The sequence below is a fragment of the Ictidomys tridecemlineatus genome, chromosome 13 (assembly GCF_052094955.1).
Source record: "Ictidomys tridecemlineatus isolate mIctTri1 chromosome 13, mIctTri1.hap1, whole genome shotgun sequence".
NCBI classification, from domain to species: Eukaryota; Metazoa; Chordata; class Mammalia; order Rodentia; family Sciuridae; genus Ictidomys; species Ictidomys tridecemlineatus.
In genome coordinates, this window is record NC_135489.1 from 95,808,292 (window position 1) to 95,822,553 (window position 14,262).

Sequence of the window (14,262 nt, forward strand, 5' to 3'; positions counted from 1 at the left end):
ATTTATATCACTACTTTAAAAGAAAAGCTCCACGAGCTACTTCATCAATGACATCGATGTGGGGAATAACTACAGAAAAAGTGAAAGAAGCTTGTTCTTAGTGCCTGAATATCATGGATTGCCTCCTCCCCCATTCATTGAAAAGACTTCTAATAAGGTGTTGAATATTTCTGAAACACCCAAGAGTCTGTTTTACAGACTGGGAATGGGATTTAAAAAAAAACACTTTATACATAAAATGCAATCCATACCCTTCAGTTTAGAGTAGGGGCCGTTCAGACCCATGACTGTGTGGCTCATGAGAGCCATAGCTCTCACCACTCTGCTGTGCATTTGAGAAACTACTTCAAAATGACCCAGAGGCACACACCACTTGTGTCACCATTGAATTGCCTAAAGGCAACTGGAGGTTCTTCTATACCTGTCAGAGCTCTTGATGGAATGTCTGCCCAGCCCCCGCCAGGCCAGCTGCCCTTGGCCCCTCCCCCTGCAGAATGTCTGGGTCCAACATTCCACTGGGGTTTACATTTAAACTTTGCCCAGCTTGGCTCAGTTGGACCCTGAGAATCTGTTACAGACAGGTCACTCTCTGGATCCTGTACTGACTTTTCCCACTGTGGAGACTGTGAGACACTGTGTCCAGTGTCCTGACCTTTGGAAGGAGGTGAGCCTGGAGGGTCAGGGGCTTGTTATCTGAGGAGCAGTCACCTCCCAAACCCTTGGGAGTTAGAATGGAGTACTTCCCCTGAGGTCAACTCACTGAGCAGAAGTAAGGGAAGGAAAGAGCCTTAGAGGATGCACTTGACATGGCCCAGGAAGCCCCAGGAAGACTGATACTGCTCATGGGGAGGCGGGCTCCTAAGACCCAGGTCCAGGCTACTCAGGGGAAATACATTGGGTCAGCAGAAGGGAGAGAGGCCAAGGGCTTGATTCCTTATACAATGGACACAGGTCACTGCATGGCTTTTTAGGCAGTCCCAGATGGTGTCACAGTGGTGGTCAGTTAGGGCTCCCAGGAGTCAAGATGCTGAGCCCTGTGCCCATTCCTAAGACACAGGGAAGCTGCCTGGGATGTCATTCTGAGGGGATTGACCGAGAGTCTCAGATCATAACTGGGCAGTGGTGAGGAGTGTTCATAGCTAGAAAACTGCCCAGTGGGTCTCATAAATGACCACAGTCGCAGTGTGATATACTCTCTGTGGGTGAGGCTGCAGGTTTCTCCAACTGCCACAGCCCAGGGCACCTTGCCAACTTCCTGCCCAGGAAAACTTCTCCTTCCATTCAGACAGTTGGTGTCCTTGATTCTTGAAGGGCAGGGCACCCAGGAAACCTCAACCAACATAGATTTGGGCCTCTGGGGGGTCTTCTGAATGGTTATCTCTGAGTGTAGGCTCAGCTCCTTGTTTTGAAATCAACAGGAAGACTTTGCTTATCTTCCTGGTTTGGTTGGTACTCCATGAAAAGGGAGCACATGTGGGGTGTTCATTTTCCAGGATCAGGTTTGAAGATGACTGGGTTCTCATGAAGACAGGAAGGAGAGTGGCACACAGTTAGGAAGGGTCCCCACACGTATTGTCATTGGAACTTAGGCAGGTGTCCTGATTAATATGTGCAAGTGTTGAAGTGTGGTGCACCTCCCATCCCTTGACTACACTCTGCAGAACGTCCTGGTGGACAGGGATGTGCTCCAAACAACCTTGCCACAGGTAGCAGCTGGCACAGGCCTGATCCTCTGTGACACTTTCCTTCCATTTATTGGGAGCTCAAAGGAAAAGGACCTCAGAATGACTCCAATTCCCAGGCCCAATAAAAACATGACAGTGGCCGTGAAAATCTCTGAAGAGCCGCACTGCTCATAATCCCACCACCTCCCATGATCCTCAGAAGCTGTTGCTGGTCATTCCAGGAGAGGATTTGGGGAGCTCAGTGTCTATCACATAGACCTCTTCCCTGTGTCCTAGCAGGAACCAGTGAACACTGGGGACACAGCTGGCCAGAATCTGTCCCCCCACAGTGTTTGCTGTGGGAAGTGCTGGGAGAGGCACCCACATGCTGGGCGGGGTGAACTTCAGGATTCCTCAGCCTCTAGCTAGGCAGAGATCTTAATCAGGTGTTTCTTGTTTGTTTGTGGAAGCCTAGGAAAGAAGTGGAGGGGTACACAAGGAGTATTAGCAAATGGAAGGCTGAGGAGGTGGTGGGGCAATAATCTTTAGAACCCGTCACCTTCACAAACGACCCTGGAGTACCTGCATCTGCCCTCGAGAAGATCCCTTTCCTGTTGGCGAGCATGGGAGGGGCATGGTGCCACTGAGCAGAGTCACATTGATCCATTTCTAGGGAGTCACCTAGGAGGCCAATGGATTGTCTGCCAAGGATGCACAAGGGACCTCTCAGAGGCAGGGAAAGCTGAGGTGCCACAGTCCACTGACAGCCTTCAGGGAGCCCTGGTATACTGGGAACCAGTTTTCTCAGGGTAGAACTATGACAAAGGGAACACAGCATGAAATTCACTCAGGGACAATTGCAAACTGCACAATATCCCTGCCAACAGGGCCCTGAGCTGTGAGCATTTGTCCTCAGATTCCCACTGAGTAAGAAACTGGGGGCCTGAATCCTGCTGCCATTCCCCCTCCTCCATTCTCCCCTTTCTTTGCCTCCACAGCATCTGCATTCCAGAGACCAGGCATGAACTTCAATCCTGGTGCCCACATGTCTGCGTTCAGGGGCCTGCCCTTTCTTCCAGCTGCCCCTGTGCCAACACACCAGCCGTTCTGGGAGCCGCCTCTGGCACCACGGGTGACTGCACCCATCTCCCAGGCTAACCCTCTGGTGCTGTCCGCTTACCCTGGACAACTCTATGTGCCAGGGCTGTCCACCCTTGGACAATGTGGGCCACAACTGAGGCCAGCAGGGCCCCCTCATATTCAGAACATTGCCCACACTCAGGCACCCCTCAACTGGGGGGCCCCAGGGGTCTCCTGTGGGGGTGTGGAGCATCCTGCTCCATTCCTCGTGGCACCTTCTGGTGTAAGGACCACTGTGCCTGCCTCAGCAAGTGGGGGGATCCAGAACTATGGGATCCACTGGCACCTGGGCCTGCGCCCTCCAGCACCTCGGCCATTTGCCCAGCTGGCCCCCATCATGTTCCCAATGAATGCGCGCCAGTGGCCAGGTACAGTGTATGGGGCAGGTGCACCACCCATGTTCCCGGCTGCGGAGGTGCCACCAGAGGACTCTGGTGGACATTCCAGCGTCTATGAGAACTTCCGGCGCTGGCAGCGCTTCAAGACCCTGGTCCGCAGGCACCTTCCTCAGACTCCTGATGTGGAAGCATTTTCCTGCTTCCTCATGTGAGTGTTCTCCTCAGGCAACCCCTTGAGCTCTGTGAGGAGGAAGAGCGTGGGTTGGAGAGAGGAGGCTGGGATGTAGGGGAACTGGAAGAGAGGTCCTGAGGGTGAGGGGACAAGCTGAGACCCTTACAGTCCCAGATGTATCCCCTCACACCAGGGAATGAAATGTGCCTTATGTCAGGTGCCCATCACAGGCCTGTGAGGGCAGGAAATCTTTGTTTCCAATGATCATCACCATCACAGGAGGACTCAAGGTCAGAGGAGGTTCCTGGGGTAATGTGGGCCAGGAACTGGAGTTGGCTGTCTGACTCCACATAATGCTCCCTCCCCCAGTCATTTCACCTTCCACCATAGACCTGATTGTTCCTGGCACAGAGCACATCCCAACCACAAGTGAGCTTAGGGGTGCTGGCCCCTAGACAGAACTCTAAGGATACCCACACACATTGTCATGAACTCCTGATTGGGACCCGCTGGTGATGTCACACTCAAGGGGATGCTGTCTTTGGACACTGCATGGGCATGTTCATCTTTCCCCAGTTTGTAACTGTGCTCCCAGGCCATTCTGTGCACGGTCTTAGTCAGCCTGGGCCACCATACAGGATGCTGTGGAACACGTGGACACACACACAGGCAGGCATTCCTTTCTCACAGTCCTGGAGTCAGGATTCCCAGGTAGCGGGCACGTGACCTAAAGTCCCATGAACGCGCTCTTCTCCTTGCTGGGAAGACAGGTGGCTCACCTGTGTCCTCACATGACTGACATCTCTTCAGTGTCTCCTCCTTCTCCAGGAAGAACACCAATGCCCCCATGAAGCACCACCCTCAGGGTCTCATCTCACCCTCTGAGCACTAAAGCCAGGCTCCAGATACCATCACACTGGGGTTAGGGCTTCACCAGGTGAATGTGGGAGGATAACCACATTCAGCACCTAGTACAGCACATCATAGAGGAATCCAAGCACAATCATGCTGGTCAATGCAGCCCTTGGTGTTCAGGTTGGCATGAGTGTCCTGGAGTCCAATGTCAATACTTTGAGGTGCACATGACTGGGAAGTAGTAATAAAGTTAGGAAGGTATGTTGGTCTGCCGATGAAGGAGGGTGACCTTGTGGACACTGATCCTGATGAATTCCAGCCCAGTGCTTCGGTCTCTGTCCCGACGGGAGCCCACCATGACCATGGAAGAGGGCCTGCGGAAGGGTTGGAAGGAATGGCAGCGCACCAGCAACTTTGAACGGATGGTCTTCTATGAGACCTCACAAAAGTGAGCTAGCTTCCGGGGCCCAGAATCTAGGTGGGAATCCAGGGTTTGCACAGCAGGGTGGGTAGGGCATGTCACCTACCTATGTGTTGGCTCTGAGGCGTCTAGCTCTCCAAATTGCAGCTCCTTCTAGCTGAAGCGCTGGACATCCTCTCGACAACAATCCCAGAATCTCCAGCCTCAATGTTTGTGATTCCAACTGTGTCTTGAGGTTCAGGGTCCCAATGGGGAGGAGAAACCAGTCCAGCCACACTGACTCCTTCTCCTTTGTTGTCTGGGCAGAGGTAAAGAGTTCCACTAGCCTCACACACACCACCTGCCCGGGAACTGGCACCTCTTTAGAGTGGGGACTACTGGAGCTCATGAAAGTGGTACGCGTTCAAGCCAATGTGCCAGAAGGGGGTGGCAGTGAAGAGTGCACGGTCAGGGGCATCCAGAACCTCAGATGCCCTAGGACAGGTCTGCCATCTTTACTGCCTTTGCTCTATGAAATCCCAGACATTCCAACAAGTGAAAGGAAGAAAAAGAACCAGCCCTCCAAGGAAGCAACCCAATGTTCTCAGTTTAGCTTCCACCTCCACATGACCCCTCCTGTGCCTTTCTTTCCCAGGTGATCCTTCCAAGGCTCAAGGTCCCAGCCTCAGCATCCCTTAATTGGGCCAGGACCCTCATATACATCATTTCCCTGACCAGTTTCTGGAACTTGCCTGATCCATGTGGTTCCTGGCAGGGACAGGGGAAACAAGGGTCACCTAGGGGCTATGCCGCGTCACTCAGAGCTCATTCCCTTCAGGTGCTGGCTGATGTGGTGTTCCCTCAGAACGGCCATTCCTCCTATGTAGCAGCTCCCTCCTGGGCTGGCCTGGCCCACTTCAGGACACAGATCCATATCTCTGCCCCCAGCTCCTCCCTGGTATGGGGCTAGCACCTGCCTGCTATGGCTGACCTGCTTCTCAGCTCAGCCTGTGCCTCCCTTGCCCACCAAGGTTCATGGAGTTTGAGGCTGCGGAGGAGATGGAGGATCCAAGGATGCAGTTGACAGGGGTTTTCCAGTGCCGACCTCCTCCTGTACCTCCAATGCTGCAACTTTCAAAGCCGCCAGTCCTGGAGGCTTTCCAACGCCCAGGTAGGGTTTCCTCTTTCCCACAGGAGCCCACGACAGTCTCTGAATGGTGACAAGGGCTAAGGCAAGTTGTGGTCTCAAATAAGACCTTTTCCTCAGTGTGGGGGATTTGGTCTTGAAGCAGAACAGCCCCCAGCCCCTGAGGTACCTGCCACCCAGTCTAAACTGCGTATTCACCCTTACAAGTACACAGCTCCTTTGTCTCCTTGTCTGTCCAAAGAACACACATATCATCTGCACAGGACTTGGGTCCTGGAGGGTAGAGAACATGGAATTTCAGTCTCTCTAAATGTCCTCCCGCTAGACTCTCCTAGATGGCGCATCTGGTGCACTGTTATATCCCTCAGGTCCTAGGTCAGGTTGCCTCATGCATGGCATGCCAGGTTAGGTCCACTGAGCCTTGCCTACTACCCAGGGTTTGGGATGAACACGGATCCCTCATTCATGCACCACTCTGGTCTTCCCTGTCCTAGGGTGCACCTCCAGAGAGACCAACCCCAAAATACAGCCCGCCTGCTCATTAACAGCCAAACCAAAGGCACCAGAGACCAAGGTGCCTGAGACAAAGGCACGCAAGACCAAGGCGCGCAAGAACAAGGTGGCCAAGACCAAAGGGCCTGAGACCAAGGCGCCTGAGGAGATCCCACCTGAAGCCATCCAAGAGTACATGGACATCATGGATGAGCTATTTGGGCCTACCACCTTTCCCACATGGGAGCCCTCCCACTTGTCCACAGAAGAGCTTGCTGATATCTTGGGAGAGGAAGGACTGGAGCATCAGGCAATAGAGGATTTATACCCAGACTCAAGTCTCCTGAGCTACGTCGATAAGGACTTTATCAACAAGGTGGGCTGCGCCTACAATCTTGGTGTAGTCAAGGTTGCAAAACTCATGGAATTGATCATCTAGCACAGATTCTCAGCAGAGTTGGTGTGTGTATGTGTATGTGTGTGTGTATGTGTGGGGTGTGCATGCACACACACACACACACACATGCGTGCCCTCTTCTAAATGTTTGTAGCAGGTCGTTGGGCTATAATAGCCCCATGGTGTAATGAGAATGGGATCATCATTGCTTCCTGTTTCTACTAGAAGTCTTCCTGACTTGGGGCTATTTACTCCCAAGGTCACTCACACTCTCTTCCTTCTCATCCCAGGCAGAGAACATAATTCACTCCCGCTTCCTGGAAGAAATACTTTCCTCTGAACCATGTATAGATATCTTGTCGCTAACAAAAGAGCTGGACCAGGAGGAAGAACTCACGCCTTCCCAGGTAGAGAGGGAAGTAGGGTCCCCCAGTAGACCAGGTAGGAGGTACACGGGTTATACTCCTCACAAACAATGGCAGGAACACCAGGGGTTGGGGAGAAAGAAAAGATAGAGAAGAGAAAGAGGCACCACAGAGAACTATGGAGGTAGACAAACCAGGTTTAGGGGAGGTGGAGAAAGACACCACGTGGATAAGGCAGAGAGCAATACTGGCCAGCTAGGAGACAAAGGGACACAAATAGACAAGAAAGGGAGTGGCCACAGGTGGACAGAGGATCAAGGGATAGCACGTAGATGAGGAAGGCACAGGACCCTAGTCATGTGGCCCACAGGACGTCATCTGTCCCTATCCTACCTATGATCCATGTTTCCTTGAGTGACTTCACAGGACACAGGATGTAGAAGGGAAAGGAAGGAGACAGAAGATTCATGGATGGGTTCAGGGCATCAAGAAGAAAGCCCAGGAGGGTGGCCAGCAGAGACTCAAGTCTGTCCCTTCACTTCCCACCTCCCATAGAAATGATTGTCCCAGTCCCTGTGGCCCATGTCATGCATGTAGAAGAGTTGGCCAGTGCCCATATTCTCCTTCAGCTTGTGAAGAAGCAGCTCTGCAGGGGCCTCAAGGTCATGGTATGTCCCAACAGGACTCAAGAGCTTCCCAGGCACCTGCCAACCAAGGTGCAGAGAAGCGGAAGCATCACACTGATCAAGGGGCCAGCATGGAGGACTGTTCCACAGAGGTGGCTTCCCAGGTCACGAAGAGGCGCAGGGCCATGGAGCCAGAGTTGCTGGGATCGAAGGACACTGCTGTCCTCCAAGGCCGTCGTGGGTCATCCTCGTTGGGGACCATCCACTCCAACCATCCTCCCCATAATTGCAGATCCTCCTCATTAAACCTGGGGAACAAAGGCGTAGTGGGTCCCAGAAAAGCCACTTCTGCTGGGGGGCCACATAAGACAGCCAATGGCTGCAGTGTGGACGATGAGCTCCAAAGCCTGGATTTCCTCCTTATCTCCCAGCACCGCCTGCTGCCCTGGGGACTGTCCCAGAGCCAGGCCCCTCCAATAGAAACCCTGTGCTCAGGAGACCAAGCACTCCAGGCCCCACCCCCCAAGAGGGGACGCCTCAGCTCCCACCCTCCTCCAGGTGCCAGGACCATGAAGAGCGCTCTCACTGGACGCTCATGCAATGTGCAAAAGATACCCTGCACTGGGCCTCCCCTCCAGGTCATCGGAGGGCAAGGTGTGGACCTGGAGCTAGGTGGAACCTCACGGCCTCAGAAGAGAAAGTGTGTGTCATCTGGCAACCAGAAGAAGAGGCCCTGAGGACAGCAGTGTTGGCCGCTGGCCTCTGGGGTGGCTGCCCCTCAGGCAAGATCTCACCTTTGCTTCATTCTACACCAGAAGGGCCAAAGGTCTTCAGCTTGTGAAGACCTTCTTCCCCACACAGGGCAGTTCCTGCGGGTTCTCAGGAAAGTGAAGGGGGTGGGAGGGTACAGGGAATGTAGTAAGAGGGCAGGTGGGGGGGCAGAAGGGAGGGTACTAGAGGGGAGGGTCACAATGTTCAAGCCTTGGTGGGAAGCTGTACCCTGGTGGACTGTCAGTTATAATAAAGGCAGTTTGGTAGGAAACATCTTCTGCAGCTGCTGCCTTCTGCCATGTGGTCTGTGCACGTCCATGCAGTGAGAACTGAGAAGAGATAACTCAGGTTGCCAGGACCAAGGGAGCACAAGCGTCCATCCACTGGGTCTTGTTTGCAGATTTAGACTGGTTCTTCCTCTTATCCTAGGACAAAACCCTAATCATCGCACCATTGAAAAGGCCTCTCTTGGTTTAGGGAATCTTCTCTGGGCATCCCTTCATGATCTGTGTCCCTTAAACATCTCTCTTACCAATTATCAGAGGGCCAGACATGAAGAGGAATCACAAAGAGGCAAAGCACATCTTCCTTGGTGGTGTAGCTCTGGGATCTGAGGACTGACATGTGGCTCTCAGACCGTAGTGTTAGTCCCCTGACACTGAATGTCATCAAACCCCAGCTCCTAGTGGCAGCAGTTCTCCTGTTGCTTTCCTGGGGGCAGTAGCCAGCCACTTCCAAAAATGCCCTGGAACTCATCTGACAGACCTAGCATCTCCTGTAGCTTGCCACTGCTCTGGGTCACTCTCTGTGCTGGCCACCTTAAGGTTGACCTGCACAATTTGCCAGTTTTCAGTGCGACCAACTTGTCCTGCTCCAGTTGAGATGAGAGTCTGAATCTACAAACTCTACCCATCCCTAAGAGCCTTCATTAGGACTCATGCTGCAGCAGAATGGGAAGAGGTACAGATCATGAAGGGATGCACAGCCACTGTTGGCATAAGGAGATGGGGAAACAAATTTATTTGAATTAAATAGATGGGCTCAAGCATGCAGTGTCCTAGCAGATACTCCCAGTGTTTCTGCCTAAGCATGGTTAGGGGAAGGACTCCTTGCTTTCCAGGCTTGGGACCACTTAAGGGCCCCCAAAGGGCGGAGTCATCTGGGGAGGACCTTCTATGGAAGCAAAAGGCTCTGAGTGACCATGAGGCATTTGTGGCAGCCATGGCCATCACAGACAGGGGCATGCTTTTCTATAACATGCCTCTTGAGATCCTTGGTCCCTCCTGTGTCCTTTGGAAGGAGAGTCACTTTGGAGCCTTCAGTCCCCTGTGCCATTAACCAGGTTTCTGGCAATAAGCCTGGAAACAGTGGTTTTGTCTTTTTTCTTAGACAGCTTCTTTCTCCTCTCCTGAATGATCATGGACAGTGTGCTTGGACTGATCCCCAGCATGGCCATGGTCTTCCTGTGTAGTGGCCTGAGGAGAGATCATGGCCTTCCTCCCACCCTCCCACCCCCTCTACAGTCCTGACCATGAACTCCCTGGGGACCCAGCAGCCTGGAGGCTCTGACTGCATCCCAAGGCAGAACCACCACTGACATAGCTCTGACCCTCCCTAGTGTCATCCCTGCCCTGACCACAGCCTGACCTGTGTTCCTTGTGGCCGTCCCAAATGTAACCAAGTTCTCCTACAAACCAATGAGAAAAAGAAACTGAGGCTACACAACATGGATTGCACATTTACAAAACCGGGAAGTTTGCAAAGGAGAATGGTTTAATTACAAGGAGGCTAAAGTTTAGTGCTCCTGATAAGAGCTGGAGTGAGTTCTGACATGCACAAAAGGGATCAGATGTGATGTAGTTTGTGGTCTGTCGTGTGTAATCAAACACCATGGTTCTTCATAGGACACAGGTTCCATGGGTTTCACAGACAGGGACACAATGTTTTCTCAAGTATTTCTTGACAACTTTGAGCCCTCCTGTCTCATTTGGATGGAGAACTGCTTTGGAGGCTTCAGGCCCCTGTGCCATTAATCAGGTTTCTAGATGTAATTCTGGAAACAGTATGTGTTTAGACAGCTTTTTTCTCCTCCCCTGAATGATGCTGGTCAGTGAGGATGGACAAAACCCCAGCATGGCCATGGTCTTCCTGGGTAGGTGGCCTGATAAGAGGACAAGGTCTGGCTTCTAGGGGAAGAAGTCACAGCGCCCTAGGGAAATGTCAACTGACACCACCAGCAAGACCCACTCCCCCTATTACTGATGTGCTCTGCTTTCTGACCGTGACCACAGGGACTGGCCCCTTTTGGATGCATGCCCTTGGTTAGCTGCACCTTCATTGAAACTCAGTTGAAGAAGCTCCTCCTGGTGTCTCTGCACTGGGTAGGCTTGGTCAGAGTCTCCTGTTTCCCGGGACCTTGGCCAGCCTGTGCCATGCCAGCCAACATCTGAGCCGTGGTCTGCTAACATCTTAAAATTTATACTTTAGCTCATTATAAAAATCTTTAGGAAGACCTTCTCATGACACACATCACTCATCAAATATTAGAATTCTAAGGTTTTCAGTAGACTTTCGTAGACTTTGCCTCCATATCAGCAATAAATTCATAGACATAGGCAAAGAGGGCTGAACTGAGGGAAGGGGTCTAGAGAGATGCTCTAATATAGGGGGCAGTTATAAGGGGCTGTAGGGACTGCTGTCCAAGAGGAATTAGTCTGTGGAGTGGGTAGGAGCCCTCCTGGTTAGAGAGCTGTGTAAAGAAAGCCATGATGTCTTTCAGTTCTCTTCAGAGCAAAAGAAAGCTACATTTTTTTTGCATGAGAAATTCATGTGGGCTGGGGCTGGGGCTCAGCAGTAGAGAGCTCGCCTAGCAGGTGCAAGGCCCTGGGTTCCATCCTCAGCACCACATAAGAATAAATAAGTCAAATAAAGGTATTGTGTCCAACTACAACTAAAAATAAAAATATTTTTTAAAAAGAAATTCATTGTGAGCACTTACCACCAAGTGGAATAGAAACCCTTAGGGCGTGGGCAGTAGTAGGGTGGTTTAGGCCTGGGGATGGGGGAGAAGGAGACATGGGAAGAGACAACTGATAGATGAGTTAGCTTTTGGTCACTGTGACAAAATACCTGAGAAAATCAAGTTCAAAAGAGGAAATTTAACTTTGGGTCATGGTTTCGTGGTTTGTTTCTTTGTTACATGGTAACTTGGACACATTGCTTCAGTCCAGCGGGAGAGCACTACACTATGGCAGGAGCCGTAGTGAGAATTCCTCTTCACCTCATGGCTACAAGGAAACAAATTGGAGGACATGGTCCTCTGCACATCAAGAGCACCCCACCCTCATGACCGAACTTCTTTCCATTAGGCTCTGATACTTACAGTTTCTGTCATTTCCCATTAGTGGAGATAACACCTCTGAAGTGGGGGTTTAGGATGATCATGTTTTCCTAGGTTAATTTTTAGGGCTGTAACACCTGCTTCTGTTGAAACCACTGACTTCCCTTGGGCCTCTACTGGTGTCTGATGGTGACCTTTAGATGTCTTGGGGCTGACAACCCCACAACTGGATCACACCCACGCCACCACTTTGGGAACCCATGTCCTCTAAAGAACAATGAAGTTGATTACTAATGACAGATATGACCCATTTCACCTCCAGTCACTTTCGTGCATGCCTGAACTCTCCCCAGTTCTTTGTTCCATAAATAGCACTAAACCTTGGCCACCTTGTGGTAAAATCATTGTTCTTTGCCAACCTCCCCATTCCAATGATTGGCAAGCCATGTGGTGCGTAGCTTCCTTTTTACATTTTTTTTCCTCATTGATTCGTAGGAGAACTTGATTGGATTTGTGCCAGCCATGCTCAATATAGGTCAGGCTGAGGTCAGGCTGTGTCACACACTGTGTCAGTGGGGGTCTGTCTTGGGATGGAGTCAGGACCTCCAGGCTGTTTGGTCTCCAGTGAATGCACCCATCAGGGCTTAGAGGGGACAGAAGGGGTGTGACTTGGGTTATATTAGGGACTGTCTATAGTTGGGTCAGTCCCAGGTCAGGGACAGGTCACACGCTCCACTCTGCACTCTGGATGGTCAGGGGCTGTGGGGACCTGAGCTGAGCCAGACCCTGCCTCTGGCTGCTGCTGCTACTGCTGTCGTCCCTGAACCCTGAAGTTTCTCTCCCCACACCCCCAGCCCTTCACACATACTGTGAGGGGCCAATGGGAATACCCGGGTACAAGAAGACCTGCAGCCAGTGAGCAGAGTTTTCAAGGAAGGTGTCATTTTTGCATTTATTTCTTATGCTTTTGCTTCATGTCTGACCATACACTTCAGGACTATAGGGAACTTATTTTATTTGCCACTGTCAGGAAAAAATATCAAATGGAGCAGAATTGGTTCTGGGCACTTGGAATGAAGCAAGAAGCCATTGTTAATCACATACCACTGGGAACCACAGCTCAACCTTTATCTGGGCTGCACCCCACCCCACCATGCTGACCCAAGTGGGACAAACTACCTGTTCCTGAAACACGATTAAACTCTTGATCTTCTGGACAAACCACTCCTTCCACCAAACTATACAGAGACTTAAATTGTACTCATGCCCCTTCCTACAAAATGGCTTATTTTTTCCAGCACGGCAGTCTTCATTCGTAACTCAGTGCTGTCATCCCCAAAGCCCTTGCTGTTAAGGCTCTCCATGCAGCCAGGATGCACTTGGGCAGGTGCCCAAGTTGTAGGTGTTGTCAGGTCTCCAAGGTGATTTGCACTGGCAACCCAACTCCACATTAGGTGCCTTCACCATTATCATACCATTTTTATTTTTCCCCTCAAAACAGTGTTATTGAAATATTATTTATATACTATAAATCTCACTCATTACAAGTAGACAATTCAATGATTTTTGGTAAATTCATGGATTTGGGCAATAATCACCTAACTTGCTATCTTCACTCTTGCCTCCACTCCTAGAAAAATGTCAATAATTTTAAGTCCTTTTTTTTTTCCTATGAGCATTTCCTAGGCATTCCAGATAAATAAAACCACAGAACTTGTTGTCTTCTGCATCCAGCTTCCTTCACTTAACATAACCTATTTGAAGTTCTAGGCAGGTGCCTGTATTATGCTTCTTTTTATTCCATCCCATGGTTGTATCACTATGATATTTGTTTACCAGTTGACAAGCATTTGGTTGTTTGCAGTTTGGAGATATTATGTACAATGTTGCTATGAATATTCCTGTGAAAGTATTTGTGGAGACACATTTGTTTTAACTATTTTATTTTAATTCTTTAGTTTACTTACTTTCTTTTTGGACATGCAGTTTGGTTTTTCTTGGGTAAATTCTGAGAATTGAAACTGCTGGGTCATGTGGTAAGTTTTTGTTTAATATTTTATAAATTTCCAAACTGATTTCTAAAAGGTCTCTAATTTTACATTCCTGCTGAAATGTGAATGGGTTTCACTTTTTCTACATCCTTGCTAAGTTTGGATATCATCTCTTTTATCAGCCATTCAACTCAAATTAAGCGGTCTCCCATTTTAGTTTTAATTTGCATTTCCCTAATGCCTGATGATGCGGAACATATTTTCATGTGCTTCATTACCATTCACAAATCTTTTATTTTTCCAAATAAAAAAATTAATTCCAAGCTCGTCCAGTTTGTATATTATTATACTTATTAGTGTATATTAATTGTACTTAGACACATTCTCATTGCCAAACCCAGAAGCCTCTTAATCTTAAGCATCTCTTACTCTAATAAAGTGATCATTAAAATTAGCCATTGCACCAGGTTATTGATTAAATATTTAAAGGTATTATTTATGTTATAATATCTTTTGATTTCTAGAATTTCCTTTTGACTCTTTCTTGGAGTGTCCATCTGCCTG

At 50.0% G+C, this 14,262-nt stretch overlaps 2 long non-coding RNA genes across 2 annotated transcripts; both read right to left on the reverse strand.

The window, feature by feature from the left end:
• Positions 1-1,731: 1,731 nt before the first annotated feature.
• Positions 1,732-2,434, reverse strand: LOC144370030 (uncharacterized). Its single transcript, XR_013429953.1, has 2 exons — positions 2,247-2,434; positions 1,732-2,135 (listed from the first exon to the last, which is right to left on the reverse strand). It is a non-coding gene; the product is annotated as an uncharacterized LOC144370030 (long non-coding RNA).
• A 1,368-nt stretch (positions 2,435-3,802) lies between these two features.
• LOC144370031 (uncharacterized) lies at positions 3,803-5,864 on the reverse strand. Its single transcript, XR_013429955.1, has 2 exons — positions 4,697-5,864; positions 3,803-4,543 (listed from the first exon to the last, which is right to left on the reverse strand). It is a non-coding gene; the product is annotated as an uncharacterized LOC144370031 (long non-coding RNA).
• Between the last annotated feature and the right edge of the window lie 8,398 nt (positions 5,865-14,262).